The sequence below is a fragment of the Notechis scutatus genome, chromosome 6 (assembly GCF_049901735.1).
Source record: "Notechis scutatus isolate UNSWTSFEM ecotype Mainland chromosome 6, rNotScu1.2, whole genome shotgun sequence".
In the NCBI taxonomy this organism is placed as follows: Eukaryota; Metazoa; Chordata; class Lepidosauria; order Squamata; family Elapidae; genus Notechis; species Notechis scutatus.
This window is the reverse complement of record NC_142014.1, coordinates 13,307,588-13,324,063: the sequence shown is the minus strand read 5'-3', so window position 1 is coordinate 13,324,063 and position 16,476 is coordinate 13,307,588.

Sequence of the window (16,476 nt, the reverse complement as noted above, 5' to 3'; positions counted from 1 at the left end):
AATAGAATTACAAAACATGTTAATGATGAACCAAATCTCCTCTTCTCTGTTTTGTTGAGGGAAAGGAATTAAATCCAAAAATAAGTTGTTGACTTAAGTTATGCTTTTGATACTGCACAGTGAGAGATGCAGGAAACAAATAATAAGCTGGATATAGTAGAACATTTTAGAAAGATAGCTACCATTCTGACATACGAACGTAAATTTATTTTAAATTTATTCCACCTTGTTTCTATATTAACTATGCTCTAAATGTTATTTATGAATCCCCATAAACATTCACAGTTAAACATGTATTTAAATAACCATGAACTCAGTTGAAGACTCATAGGCAGCAAAGGTAGTGATAAACAATATTAAATATCTTCAGTATCTTGGAAGGTGAGATCCAGAACCATTAATATAGAAATTCATATACATCATATTCCTCAAATGCTGGGCCAGCCTAGTTCCTCATAACTTTGCTTTAATGTTATATATAATTTTAAAACTAAATACATGGCAAAGTAGAAATATTAACTGATATATTGTTTCTGGCATATGATTTAAACACTTTTTAATTAACCTGGATCTTGTCTCAGTGCATTTTTTATGGGGGGGGGGGGGAGAAGAATAGTTATATGGTTTATTTCATTGACTATTTTAGATTCTGGAAAAGTCCATACTTTTGGAACAAATGAATGAAAGAAGCAGTAAAAGCCTGAGGTCATTCTATTTCCAGAAAGATACATCATATTTACAGGCAACATTTTTTTTTGTCTAAGAACACAAAAAGAAAGGAGACTTTAATGGGACATTTGGTCTTATGCAGAGAACTTATCAGAAGAGAGATCTGTAAAATTAAACGCATGATCAGCCTCCATCAAGAGGACTCAGCTGTGAAGAAATATGCAGATGTCTCAGTACATAAAACCTAGTGACATTTTATCTCCATAAAATGGCTCCATAAAATTCTTCATCTATCCTATGAAGTTTGTGAAAATGCCAGTTTTATTCTTCTTTTAAATCAGGCTTGGAGAATCAGAACAAAGTACTTGACTCATTGGCACTTTTTGAATGATGGCAGGTGGTGAGCTCTGAGGAGACCTTTATTATTTTCAATAAATGGAAGCAGCAACATGAAAAGTAAAATCAGTGTCCCTATAAACCAAATCAATAATATTTTCAGATTAAAATTTGGTCTGCAACAAACACTTCCTTCTGATATTCAGATGGAAAGTAATATTCTTGGAAAGCCTCTTTTTTTCTACATATGCTGGCAAGACCATTTTTTCTTCTTGATTTAGTACAAGGGCATCAAACTGGCCAGATCAGCATTATAGTTCTCCTCCGCAGGCCAGTTTGGAGGAGGGCATGCCCCTGTGCCCTGTTTTGGGCTGCAAAAAGGAGGCCATCCAGGTTGAAAATGGGCAGCCCCCCACACCCCGTTTTGGCTGCCAGAGGCACCGCAGGCTGGTCCTTTGCTATTTTTGGACTGACCCCACAGGCTGGATTCAGCCCACAGGACTTCAGTTTAACACTTCTGATTTAGTCTAATAATGAATGGATCCTTACCATCTTCTATGTGAAAAGTAGGCAACCCGGTGGTCTTCAATCTTTTGAATCTCAGTTCCATCCATCGCCAGCCACTACCAAGGGATTGAAGGAGTTGTGGTCAAAAACATCTGGAGTATACCCTACCTTAAAGTGCAGGATTTGGCATAAAGCCTCTCAACTTGATGCCTTGTTACTTGAAAGCAGGGGTGAGATTCTACCAGTTCACACCTATTCACTAGAACCGCTTGTTAACATTCTAAGCAGTTCGGAGAACTGGTTGTTAGAAGAAATTACTGGCCTAATCCTGTAAGGAAGGTAGGAAGGAAACATTCTGGTGTTGCTTACAGAAACTGTCTCTCCGTTAACCCTTATTACATTCTTGGCAGGACTAGACTCCCTGTCTCAGGAACGTCTCTGGAGTTTTTTTCCCCTCCTTTGCTGGTACTTTGCTTGTGTGGAGTGACCATTCAAAGTTACAATGGCACTGAAAAAAGTGACATAACCATTTTTCACACGACTGTTACAGCATCCCCACAGTCATGAGAGGCCAGGCAAGGAAATGAGTGCCTCATTGTGAGTGATATTGAGTTGGCCACACCCAGCCAATAACATGACCACCAAGCCATGTCCACCCAGTCACATGACCACCAAGCCACGCCCACCACTTAAGCCACCCCACAGAACTGGTTGTTAAAAATTTGAATCCCACCCCTGCTTGAAAGTATATCAAGATCCATCAGAATGATGAAAATTCTTGCTACTTGGCATTTTCATCTTGGAGAATTAGATAAATTGCTGTGAGATAAAGGAGTATTTTGAGCAGTTTGAAATGCAGCTTGTTGATATTCTCACTAATGTTTAAAACCCAAGGCTATTGGCACTTTATCTGACCATCATCTGGTAATACTTTCTGAGTCATCGAGAGAGTATCCCACTTAAAATTAATACCTGCTGTGTAGTATATTGTAAATATATTTCCAGAATACATTTTGATTTCAAAACATCATACATTATTAATAATAAAAATATATTAAAATTATTGACATTGCTAGTTTTGGAAAGATAGACATTTTAAAGAAAATATTCTCTCAGTCATATTTTATAATAGCTCCTTCCTGCCTTCCTTCCCCCCCCCTCTCTCTCATCCTCATCTATTTTTTTTAAAGTTGAAATGGGAAGGCTCGGTTATTTGTTAATGCCTTGTCTATCTAACCTGGAGGAAAGAACCAGAGCTTTTAAAGTTCACTTGAAAGACAAGTGGGTTACAAATGTATGCTTAGTGATATTGCAAAGATGAACATTTGGCTCCTTCATAAGTCAAAGTAAGTCAGTAAGCTTGTACTACATAAGGGACCAACAAACTTGAAAAAATGGTGATGAGTACATTTATATTTTCTCTCTATTTCCTGTTAAATTCTTTCATGTCAGAATTTGCATGGGATTTTACTAAAGCCCTTTGACATTCTTTGCTAAGAAACTTGTTCAAATGCCCAGACCTGAATAACAATTAATTCTATTTGAAGAGATGTCAAGATAGATTTGTATTCATTTATAGTTGGATTTTGATTTACTATTATCAATAAACCATGTGGCAACAGCCAACCAGCAAAGTTTATTTTGTTATGTACAGTATGATGCTAGAATAGAAAATAACACTATAGTTCATTTAGAAATTCCATAATGCTGTCTGGGCATAATACTTTGAAGATATTATAAACTATAGCAATATTATAAACCATGCTGTGTTATTTTATCCTGAAAAATCAGTTACAATTGTATTGTACTAGTCTAGGATATTCCATAAGGGGAGACCCTACTTTCTTTTTCTAATGAAAGTAGTAATAATTTTTTGCTTTCCCTATCCTTGAGGTCATTTGTCTAACCTCAAGAGAGGAGTAAAGATAATATTCATAAGAGATAGTATTCACCAGGTTCTGACCAATTTTGGAGAACCAGTACTGGAAATTTTGAGTAGTTCAGAGAACTGGCAAACACCTCTGACTGGAGATTTATAGTATCATTCCCCTGTCATGCACACCAAGCCAATTCCACAGAACCAGTAGTAAAAAAAAATTGAATCCTACCACTGATATTCATGCTCTGAAACCATGATGTAGGTAGATAGATTGATAAATGAATGGATGGATGGATGGATGGATGGATGGTGGAAGGAAGGAAGGGAGGGAGGAAGGAAGGAAGGGAGGGAGGGAGGGAGATCATTTAATTCTTTTAATTCTTTTTTTGAAGGATAATTATCCTAACCCTTCAAAATGAATTTCACTTAGATGATGAGTCACCCTCCTCCAAAGTTATTGAAGAAACCTGATGGAATTGATTTTTTAAAAAGAAAACTATGTAAATAGAATAAAATATTTGCCTCTTAGTAGTAGAAATTACTTGGTTTGTATGCGTAGAGGGCTGGGAGCCAGCTGATAGTCATTTTAGAAGGTTTCACAAATCCTACTCATTTTGAAATGATTAATTGATCAAGTCCAAACAGCAAGTGAATCTGAATTCTTAGCAGGCATCGTCTCTTCATGTTTTAGCTCTGTGAAAATAGTCAGAAATTGGTGTGCTTTGGTGGACTTAAACAGTTTCAGATGCTGTATTCAAAGATCTTATGGGTAATAGATATTCTTCATCTCCCCCAGACCATGATTAGGAATTCCAGGTACACTTCAGCTTTCAACTGATCACATCAGCTTTCACATTCTGCCCTGAAGGTTATCACTGCCTATGGATTCAAGTCATTTATGTACAAAAATGGGCATTAGAATTCTTGAGGACATCTTTGGATTTGTAGAAGTTAGGACACTAGATAGATACACAGATGCATGCCTCAATGGATTTCCCCCTTTTTTTAGCATAACCCTAATAACTCTCCAAAAGCGGAAAAAACATTCTTCTTGTTGTCTAAAGCTGATTTTCTCTTTTCATCATCACTGCAGTTATCTGACAACTCATAACAAGCTTCAGTTATTTTGACATACACAGGTTATCATTCCTTGCAAGAATTTTCATCTGTCGTATTATCTCCCCTGTGAGCTGAGAATGACAGAATGATTAGCTTTATCTAAAATTCAGGGTGTTTTTCTCTCTCTGAAGGGCAGCTATGAAGTGCACCGTTTGCAAGATTAAATAACAAAAATGTGATTATGACAAATGCTAGCTGTTGGTGGTTTATTGTCCAAAAGTAGGAAGGGCATTGTGGATAACCACCCTAATAGTGTGATCTGGAGACAATTTAAAAGACTTGCAAATTTTTTTTTTTTTAAAATGTAATTCCTTCAAGTCAGTTGCAGAAGCAAAGAAAGAGATGCAATCATTTTTAGGGGGAGGGACAGCTAGATAGGGTGCTTAATTTTTTTTTAATTGCTCCCTAGTGCACATAAAAGAAATTGTGCTAGTTTTCCAAATGACATTCTGAAGAATCTTAGAACACTCAAAAGTTTTTTTTTAATGTAGAAATTATGGCATTAAATGGAAATTTTATCTGAAAAGTAATGTTTTACGGGATTGGGAATTCAGGAGTTTGGTACACTCTAAATAGGGTTGATAACATAAAATCATAGACTTGGTGGCATTTCCCTCTGCTTCTCTGCTCTACTTATTTTATTTATTTAGCCACGCAACATTTTTGGATTCTGCACTAACATGAGAAAAGCAATGGCTGCTTTAAAGTGTGGCAAACAGGTTACCCTCACCCTTTTTCTAAAGGTGGAACTGAAGCACTGCACATCTATGCTATTTCTTTTATTTATTTATTTATTTATTTTTTAGAAAATAGAAGACTTGTTTGAGGGAAAAGGAAGCATCAGCCTATGGCACAATTTTTATTTCCAAGGATGCCTTGGAGCTATAAAATCAAAATGATGCTTAGTGGAAACCCAATGCTGTCTTTAAAGGTATGCCCGCCCTGGAACCTAGTTATAAGAATTATTTTCTCACCATGATGTCTTTATTCCCCACAAAGCTATTTGTCAAATACATTTTCTACAATTCTTGAAATTCAAATGAGGCATTTTTTTTAATCTTTCTAAAAAAGTCTATTGTTGCTACATCTATCTGCCTTATATTGAACTCATTCCTCTTACCCTGTCTTTCTTTGTAATATGCTAGAGAGATTATTACATTCAAAGATAAATACAGAGATCAAACTTCCTCTATATTCAGATGACTGTTCACTTAGCAGTTAGGTCAGGCTAATCATCTACCATTGCTCAAATGATTATTATGCTAACTTGAATCCTGAAAATGTCACCCAAAATAAAGTGAAACTCTGGCTTTACAATGAATCTTACAATATCTGGATTTTGAAACCTGAACTTTGTGGGAATGCAGAATAGCAAAATAGAGGCAAAATAACCATAATCTCATGAATGGAATGTTTCCATCTTTCCAGGTGTAAAAGCCCGGGAAAGTGATTAGAAAAAGGAAGAGGCATACTAAATTTCAGAAGAGCAGTGTCATGGCTTCATCAGATGTGTTTTGGAGGAGGAGGAAGAGATAAATCTAGGACCACCTGATAGGGAGGAAACAGTCGTCTCTGAATAAGTGGAGAGTCCAGGGGCTGAGAATAAGGCAGTCCCAGGACACCTGTCAATAGGGAAGGGCAGCTTACTGGATAGAGATCCACCTGCAGGAACAGAGCAGCTGCAGACAGCCAGCAGAGATGAAAGGTTCCAGACCACACTTGGCAAAGAACAGCTTCCATCTCCATCCAATCCATGGGTCCTTAGGACAGCAGAGTGGAAAGATGCACAGAGGAGGTCAGTGAGGCTGCTTGCAAGGAAACAGCCCTTCCTCTCCTCACGAAGAACAGCTGGGATGTTTTAGGATGATTTAACCAGATGCTAGGAAAGGTGTATTTGTCGGAAATAACTTTGTTTTGATATGCTCCCTCCTGGCTTCACAGAATCCAGTTCCTTGAACTTTGGACGCTGTTTTTGAACTCTGAACCTCAGACCCTTCTCACTCTATTTTTGGAGTATTTTTGGTTGCTGGAACTCTGGACTTCTTGGTATTACTTCCCTCTTGGCTCGTGAGTCAACTACCGTGTTTCTCCAACAATACGGCCTCCACCAATAGGAAGGCCCAGCATGATTTCTAGGCATGAAGTGAAATTAAACCCTGCTCCCAAAATTTAGGCCTATTTAAACCATGCGTTTCCCCGCCATTTCTCACATCGTTCTTTAGAACTACATGAGGTAAAGAGAAATGGGGGGGAAGGGCGGGAGGATGGGGAGAAAAACTTGCCTTTAGGAGTGCCCTGCAGGTAGCCTAGGCTAAAATACCCCGATAGCCGATAGAAGCTCCCTGAAGGCAGAGTCCCCAGCCGGTTCAGGGCGTGGCGTGGCTACCCGTGTCCCCTCGCCTTTAGGGCAGTCTCTTTCGGGTGATGGAAGCTCCCCAAATGCAGTCACCAGCCACTTTGATCGGCTGGTAGAAGCGGCCTCGGGGCGAGGGGAGTGTGTGTGTGTGTGCGCTCACCCAGAGGCCGCTTCTACCGGCCGATCGAAGTGGCTGGTGACTGTACTTGGGGAGCTTCCATCGCCCGAAATAGACTGCCTAAAGGTGAGGGGACACGAGTAGCCACGCCACGCCCTGAAGCGGTTGGGGACTCTGCCTTCAAGGGAACTTTCGTCTGCCGATAGAAGCAGCCTCGCGGTGAGGTACGTGTGTATGGGCCGCTCTAGGTGGGGGAGGAAATTAAGTCACCCCCGAAAAGACGGCCTAGCCATTTTTTCAGGGGTGAAAAAAAAATAAGACCTGGCCTTATTTTGTGAGAAACACGGTAGTTTGTGAATCTAGACTGACAAAAAATTGAGGGCTAGGATGAAGCTTCAGCAGCACCATTGGTGGGTTGATTGTCACTGTGATAAGTGGATAATGAGTAATAATAGGTAATAATTAACCTCTGCCTTGCCTGTGTGATTTGGGTCAGAACAAGCAGTGAAGCTATATTTCACAACACTTATGAACTATTGATAACTATGGAAAAGGAAGCTTCAAGAGCCTGGTAGATATTGGAATATCACATTTTCCCCATGAATCCCAGTGCAAGTGACCAGCAATTCCCATTTTAGGGACAGTGTGGGACAATTAATCTGACAATCAATCAATATCCCAACAATTTAGGTTTATTGATTACAAGTGATGATAAAGTCTTCAAAAAAGTGTCTTTTGAATTTTATAGCTCACATAATCATTTCTTTTTATGCCACAAATCTTTTCATTTCTGCCACAAGATGGTGGCAAATATGCTGCTGTCCCATATGCAGTGCCACTACATAAATAGAATACGTTTTATTTGAACTGCTACAAAAATCAAGATGATTTTGCATTGCTACTTTCCTATCCATCTGTGATCACTGCGTTACTTCTTCTTTGTGGTTTTAATTTTCTGATGACAATGTAATAAAGGCATTCTTAAAATTCTAGATTGTCTCATTGACTTTGTTACTGAAAACATAACTTCAATGTTGTTGTTGTTTTTTTATCCAAGGGACAGTAGTCCAATGCTACTAACGTTATCCCAGTTACACCACTGAGAGAAAACATACGTACATGGCTTGTGCTGATTTTATAGAAAGCCAGACTTTTTTATACATGTTGATTTGAAGATTAAAAGAAAGTTCTTCATTGTAGATGTCAGCTTATTATCACAGGTGTGTAACAAGAATTGGCTTGCAGCTGGCAGGTTGTCTATTGAGGATATGAGACACAAGAAGAGCCACCCATAACTCAACATAAAAAGCTGTGGCAGTAGGCACACTTGTCTTCCCATGCAAAGCATGCAGGTCTCCACTTGTCTACTTAGGAGTAAGCAGAGCTCTATAAAGCTTCCTTGTTTATTTAAAAAGGAATCATTTTGGGGCTGCTTCTGTCCCTCCACTTTTGCAATTTTGTCCCTGCCCTTCTAGCAATGTGAGCCAAGTAGCTACGCCCAGTGACCAAAGCAAATGCAGACAATCCTCTTACAACCACAGTTGAACCCTAATTTTCTGTTTCTAAGCAAGACAGTTGTTAAGTGTGTTTGGCCCCTTTTATGATGTTTCTTGCTACAGCTATTAAGTGAATTACTGTGGATGTTAAGTTAACATCATGGTTGTTATCAGGCTTCCCCAGTGACTTTGCTTGTCAGAAGGTTGCAAAAGGTGATTACATGACTTTGGGACGCTGCAGCCATCATAGATATGAATCGGTTTGCCAAGCATCTGAATTTTGATCACACGACCATGAGGATGCTTCAAAATATTGTACTTTTCACTAAAAATGTATATCTCATAAAAAGAATGTAAAGCCACTCTTTAATCAATTCAGACTGAAAAGGAGTTAGATTGTGATTCCTTTTTTAAAGCTGAGTGAATGGGAACTGAGTGGATTTCAGTTCTGGGGAATTATCCAGGAAAATATATTTATTTTCCCATGTGCCTGATTAAAGATGCAGAAAGTGAGATCATTTGTAGAGTGCCTACTTTTCTGAGTTTGCTTGTCAGACAAGTTCGTTTGAAATTGTGGTTCCTCAAATAATCAGCTCCAATAAAAGCTTTAAAATTAAAACTAATGCCTGCAATTCTATCAGGAACACCTGATGTTTTTGTTTCATGCACTGGTTAGCAGCCTAACTGCTTCATTTTGCATCAGCTGAAGCTTCTAAAGGATCCTGAAATTAGTCATGTAATGTCAACTTTAAGGTGAATGTACTTCAACTCCCAGAATTCCCCAACATACTGGGAAATTCTGGGAGTTGAAAACATATATGCCTTAAAGTTGCTGAAGTTGAAAAATTATGGTCCTGCTACTGCAGGGGTGTCAAACTCACATTGTCACAGCAGCATGACGTGACTTATTGGGACTTTTTCCCCCCTTTGCTAAACCGAGTGTGGGCATGGCCAGTGTGGCACATCTGGCCTGTGTGCTGGGAGTTTGACAGCCCTGTGCAACTGCATGGACAGTGTAACATAATACAGAACAGACTAAATTCTAATTTATTTATTTATTTGTTTGTTTGTCAAACATATACAAGATAACAAGTATAAGTATGAACATAAACAGGAAAAAAGGAAGTAAATACAGATAAATGAGGACAGTAAGACAGAGATGGTAGGCACGATGGTGTACTTAAATTACTATGAAAGAAATATCTGCTGCTGATGAACTATTAAAACAAAAGTTACTGTGCTGCAATATCATTATTCTTAAGGAAATAGCAGAAGATTTTTTAATATACAAAATTAAAAGATAAAATTCATGGAGGTTAAAACATAAATCCATTTATTTCAGATAATGGTATTATATAGTAAAAGAAGCATTATAGAAATTATGCGAAGGTCAATTGCTGAATGACAAAACATCAATAACAATAATTTCATTTTTATCTCCAATACTTTGGTGCAGGGAGAGGTCCTTTTATTTTATCACCTCAAGATAACCCTATAAGATTTAGATTATAGATTAGATTATAAATGGCATATGGGAAGATGTCATAAATAATGGGATACTCAGGAAAGGAGTTTGTTAGAAAAGGACATAGAAAGAAAGGGAGACTGGTGTTAAGTGTTGTACATTATGATTCTTGATTCTTAACAAATATATCTTTTCTTTATGTATACTGAGAGTGTTTACACCAAGACAAATTCCTTGTGTGTCCAATCACACTTGGCCAATAAAGTATTCTATTCTATTCTATTCTATTCTATTCTATTCTATTCTATTCTATTCTATTCTATTCTATTCTATTCTATTCTATTCTATTCTATTCTATTCTATTCTATGTTTATTTCTGAAAGGTTAAATCCAAAGAATAAAGGTACTCTTGCTAGTTCTATGAAGTTCATATTTAAACAAAGTTTACTAATCTATGTATGTATGTAGATATGTGTGTGCGTTTATGTATATGTATGTGTACATACATATGTACGTACATACACGGGTTATATACAAACACAAACACACAAATCAGAGAATTAACAAATGGATAATATATGAAAGCATGGTTAGAGAATTCAAGTTCCCATGCAAGCAGGCATGGAAGAAGAACCAACAGATTCAGATTAGATTTACTGTAGGGTTGTTGAAGATATTAGATGGGGATTGATTTGGATGACTCAATCAAGTCACATATTTACTCTCGTTTCCTCTTGCCTATTGATTGGTTGGAAGCGCTTCAGAACAGTCATTTTCTAGGATATTGGTTGGTCATTTTGGTGCCACTAGAAGTGAGATAGAGGAGTCCATCTTCTGATATTCCTGGACGGAGATACACATCTTCAGCATAGGGGTTTTAATCGCACATTCTGCTCTTTGTGCAATTGGTAAGCATTCATTGATTTTTAAAGAACACAAATTCAGTACGCCTTATTTGGTGGGCACTCCAAATATTCATGCATAAGTCTCTTCTGAGTATCCTCCTGGGGAAATTGATATACTTGATCCACAAATAATCAAATAAGGGAAAGAATTCCTGGAAATGCTCAATAACCTTACTGTCTGCAGTCTCACTGTCTCTTTAAATTCCTTAATTTAATAGCGATCCAGGATTTTAAGTAACAGTTTATACAGCCTTACATAGGTCTTGATAGAAGAGAATTTATAGCCCAGGGTTAAACTGTGGGGTCCTTGGTTCTTTCTGACTCTGGTTGTTTTCTAGCAGAATTTTCATTACCAAACTTGGCTCTTCTGCTTACTTACTCTGACTGCAAGCCCAAGTTTGGCTGGGAGTTATATTAAATGAAATCCATAACCCGAACAGATGGTACAAATGAATTGACTTTGTATAAAGGTCTGGTTAATAAAGTTCATGAATTTGAACTTTTCATATTTTATGAATGATTGCTATGCATGTGAGCTTAATCTCATTCCTCCAGAATGTATTTGAATGTTCTGAGTTAAAATTAAATTTCTGCCTTCTTGTAGTGATTTTTTTTTTCAAAAGTTGTAATCATCTGGTAACAAATATTCATATTTCAATAAATCATGTGCAATGTAAGATGTATACAGTAACTGTTGGTGGCTAATCAGGAAGGAAGGAAGGAAGGAAGGAAGGAAGGAAGGAAGGAAGGAAGGAAGGAAGGAAGGAAGGAAGGAAGGAAGGAAGGAAGGAAGGAAGGATTTTTCATGCAATGAAGGATCAAAGTAGAATACCAAATAGACCCCGTTCATCCATTTATAAAATAAGGAGAAATCTATATATAAATAAAAGTGAAATACCACTCAAGCATCATCACAAAATCTCCAGAACCGTAAAACCTACAAACTTGAAATTTGGCACGTATGTTACCTTGGCTTCTAGGTGCTCACTAAGAAAGGATTTTTCAAAATGACCATCAGAGCATTAGTATTTCGTACTGTATATTATTATTAACACTTTCTGATGCTAAGAAATTCTACTCCCCCTCCACACCTGAAAAAAAAATCTGTTCCAAATGCAAAACACAAGCAGAGGAGAGGAATTTCAGTTTCAGTTTTAGTTTCACAGCACCAAGCAGCTTTAGTACAGAACATTTTAGCTATGCCACATCTAGGCTCCTTGCTGTCTTCTTCTTGGTCACACAGCAAATACTGTTTCAGTTTCCAAACAGCCATCAACTCTCTCACACACTGACAGGTTGCTAGCCAGATGAATACTGATGGATGCTGGTAGGCAGAAGCAGAATTTTTTCCCCTTATTTTCCTCCTCAAAAACTAAGTCCGACCACAGTTTTTAGCCTCTGCTAAATAAATACTGGTTGTTGCAAATGATCATCAAGGTATTTTTTCTTACTCTCTACAATGATCAGAAACATAATGTGTGGACAATTTTGTTTTATTCTCAAAATAAATTACTTTTCATCATCAGGTTTCCAGTCTTATCTTTCTCTGCCTTGAAAACACATGGTCAAAAATAATAATAGTAAATCTGACTTGGCTGAATTTTTACAGCTTTCTCAACAGCTATATTTTCTAATAGACTTTAGACAGATTTTCTAATCAAGTGCAAGAAACTAGTGGTTCTACCTTTATAGTGAATAACACTGACCTGAAATAATTGATGAGCATGAACATGGATTCAATGAGGCCAAGCTGAGATTTGAACTTGGTAAGATGGCAATACTGTTGATTAATATTTCATGCACTCGGTGAATTGAATGAGCTTGTGTTTTTTTTTTTTTTATTGATAGCTACCAAAGAATTGACAAAGGAGGACAAATAATTACAAAACAAAAACATTTTTGTTAATGGTATGCCAATTATTAACATCCTCAGAAATTACCAACTTAAGTCTCTGTGGTCTTAGCATAACCTGGATAAGTATTGTATCCTTGATTAGAGAGTCCTTCATGAAATGGCCCCTGTATTCAAAATGGCCCCTGTATTAGTCCAGGGCTCTCCAACCTTGGCAACTTTAAGCCTGGCGGACTTCAACTCCCAGAATTCCCCAGCCAGGCTTAAAGTTGCCAAGGTTGGGGACCACTGTTAGTCAATCAACCTTCTTTTCCTGGTATTTTCAATATATAAAAAGGAGAAGTCAAAATACTGGTCTATTTATGTAGTTATTTTCTCAAACTCAGTATTTGCTTTTTGAAGGCCTCTGAATTACTTATAAAGCTTTGGGGAAGTCCACCTTTGCCTTTGACAGAATTCATGTAGGAAAACCAAAATTTCTCTCTGAAGCTTTTCAGTTTAGCTTTGTTTTTGGGGATTTGCTGTAGCTCCTAAGTAGTGTAGAAAAAAACTGTAATTGGGTGAGTATTTATTTACCTCACCTGTGAAATTTACCCCAGGATGAATCACTTACCATAGCTTAAATGTGAAATGAGACAAGTAGGAGTACTAGAAAAACTGAAACAATTTTACACACAGAGAGATAAAACTATCCATAATTCAGATATGTAAAGATATGTAGAACAAGGATTAAAAACTTGATATTTAAACAACTTTGAAAACCTTGGACAGGTTGGTATGGCTATCATTTTCACACTGAATCGGAATAGGAAATAGTGGGTAATTTTGTTCAAACGTTAATGCACTTCTACTAAAGGGATGGGGGCAGTTTATAAATGCTGTTAAGGAAAAGAAGGGAAGGGAAGGAAGAAATGGCATTATCGTTCAAGAGCTTGAAACATTATAGGCAATTGTTCATTTGATTGCTCCATCTTGGAATATAGAGTCCCTTGCAACCTGACCCAGCAATGAATATCATTTAAGTTGTTTTATGAACCTTCATTAAAAGTAAAGAAATAGGTAAGAAACTATATCAACCACAGTTTTGTTTCTATCATGGTAGAATTAAAAATGGAATTATTTGACTTTAATATAATTTACGTTATAAAAGTAGTGAGCATGTTTCCTGGACACTTTGCAAACCTCTTTATTCAAGTTTCAAGCTCTGGTATAAAACATAGAAGCTAAGAATTACACCATACTTTAAAAAAAACCCTCTAATTCAGGGGTCTCCAACCTTGCCAACTTTAAGACTGGCTGAGGAACTCTGGGGAGTTGAAGTCCACAAGTCTTAAAGTTGCTAAGGGTGGAGACCCCTGCTTTAATTTATAGTTGCATAAATTCATAGTAGCACCATTGATATTAGTAAAGATTAAAATTTGGAGTAAGCAATAAGTCTATTCCTTAGGGTTTTTTTAATCTGCCCCAATTGCTTGTCATCGTCCTAAAGCTTTGAATTCCATTTGTCTTATTAAAATGTGTGTGTAGGATCCCATGTAGCATAGCTTAGTCTGAAAAGCTTTCTTCAGATGAAGAAGTCAATTCTATGATGCTGAAGACATCTTGGTTTGCCATGCCTTCCCCACCAAATTTTAGTTTTGGGGGTTTGCTTCTCTGTCAAGCAGTCTTAAAATTTATTGGTGGTTTCAAGAATTCATTGAGTTCTTGGTGTTCTCTGAGTTTACTTGCAGATATTTTATTCTAAGCTAAGTGACACCATGAGTGTGTGTATTTGCTGAATTAATAAAAATATACAATCTCCTCTTGATATCACTTCTTGTCATCCAATGCAATAATTTTTATCTTGGCCTTTGAGCTCAGATAATCTTCAACATTAATTTTGGAGAGAAGACAATTTTAGGTGTCTGGAAGAAGGGAAATTCAACATCATAGTGGGTGGGGCTTGGCTTTATCCATGAATTTGTTGAAGAGGGAGGTTGTTTACCCTGAATTATGTTCAACTTACATAGGATATATGGCACACTTTTCATATGGCCTCAAAATTGGGAAAAAAGGTTCCATTAATTTTTAGCTGTTGTGGTCAAAGGAATTTGTGTGAGTTGCTTGGGCATTTCTTATAACCCAGTAGTCCACTCCTGCCTAGTGTTCTAATGCTCCTTTCTCTTTCAGTCTTTGTCTCTGTCTTATTATTATTACCTTTATTGTCAGAGTACAACATGTGTACAATGAGATTGGCTGAACCTCCCTTCATGCAGCCCCCATCCCCAACACAACTCAAGTGTGGACAGAAGTCCTTAACCCAGACCCAATCTTATTACACTATGTGACCTTGTTGCACAATGTGCCGGCCCCACAAGTCTATCATACTATGTTGTTATCATATTATTATATATTATAATTATTATTATATAATATTATATATTATAATTATTATTATATAATATTATCATAGTATATTATCTCTGTCTCTTTCTTTCTCTCTCTGTCTCTCTCTCTCTCTCTGTCTCTCTCTCTCTCTCTTTCCTCACCTCCTTCCCTTCTGCAATGATTTCATGTAACAGAGTGATGTTTTCCTTGCCAGAAGCCTGGATTATTTACCTTCAGAGGGATTTTGAAATCAGACATTTTGATCATCTGCAGCTTGCCCACCCTTGATTTCAACATTGGTAAGGTTTCATGTCTCATTAGTTTTCCTTTCATTTTTACCTGACATTTTATTATCCACATTATTTGATTTCCTTAGATTGACATTGGAAGAAATGGTTAGATGCAACCATACTAGAAATATCTGTTAAGGCCAGAGAGAAGTATGAAATTAGATAACTTTGCATTCAACAGAGAAATAAACAATTATCCCCCACCCCCAAAAGCAGCTGCTTTCAGATGCCAATATTTCCGCTCACTCGAAAAAACAGATTTTAGACTGTTTTCTGTTAACAGATGTGTATGTTACTGTGTGTGTGCCAGCGTGGGCAAACTGAGAATTAGTAATCACTTCACATTTCCCGCCTCGAGGCAGAGAGATGTAAATCAAAGATGCTAAAAGGAGTTTCTTCAAAAGATAGACCACAGCCACAAAGACTAGGGCACTAAACTCATATTCCTGCATCTTGTATGGAGAAGAAACCTAAAAAAAAAGGAAGGGAAAAGAAAAAAATATTAAGACTGTTCCATAAGCAGTCAATTTGATATATGTAATGGACTAACGTCAGGATAGGTGTGATGGGTGAAATCTTTACATGAAACTCAATGGAAAGGAAAAATATACAAACAGTACTGTGAAATTGACCAAGAAATAGACAGATCTTGGAATGGTTTTTGACAAGAAAGAAAGAAAGAAAGAAAGAAAGAAAGAAAGAAAGAAAGAAAGAAAGAAAGAAAGAAAGAAAGAAAGAAAGAAAGAAAGAAAGAAAGAAAGAAAGAAAGAAAAAGAAAGAAAGAAAGAAAGAAAGAAAGAAAGAAAGAAGAAAGAGAAAGCCTCAGAACCAAAGAGTGAAGAGTAAGTCCCCGATAGATACAATAAGATGTCTGAGATCTCTCAACAAAACTTTTTCCAGTATCTTCTACAACTGCAATTCTCAACTCTTCAGATTTTGACAGCCTTGTAGTTTTGTTCTCAAGGGCAGGTTGCAAACTTTGTACAATTAAAGTAAATAATAAAATAAAGTTTTGTGGGCATGAAAGAGCATGAAATGTGTTCAGACATAGTATTTACATCTGGTTTGATGATCCTAATCCATTTTTAAGAGTATGAAAATGGGAATTTAGTAACTA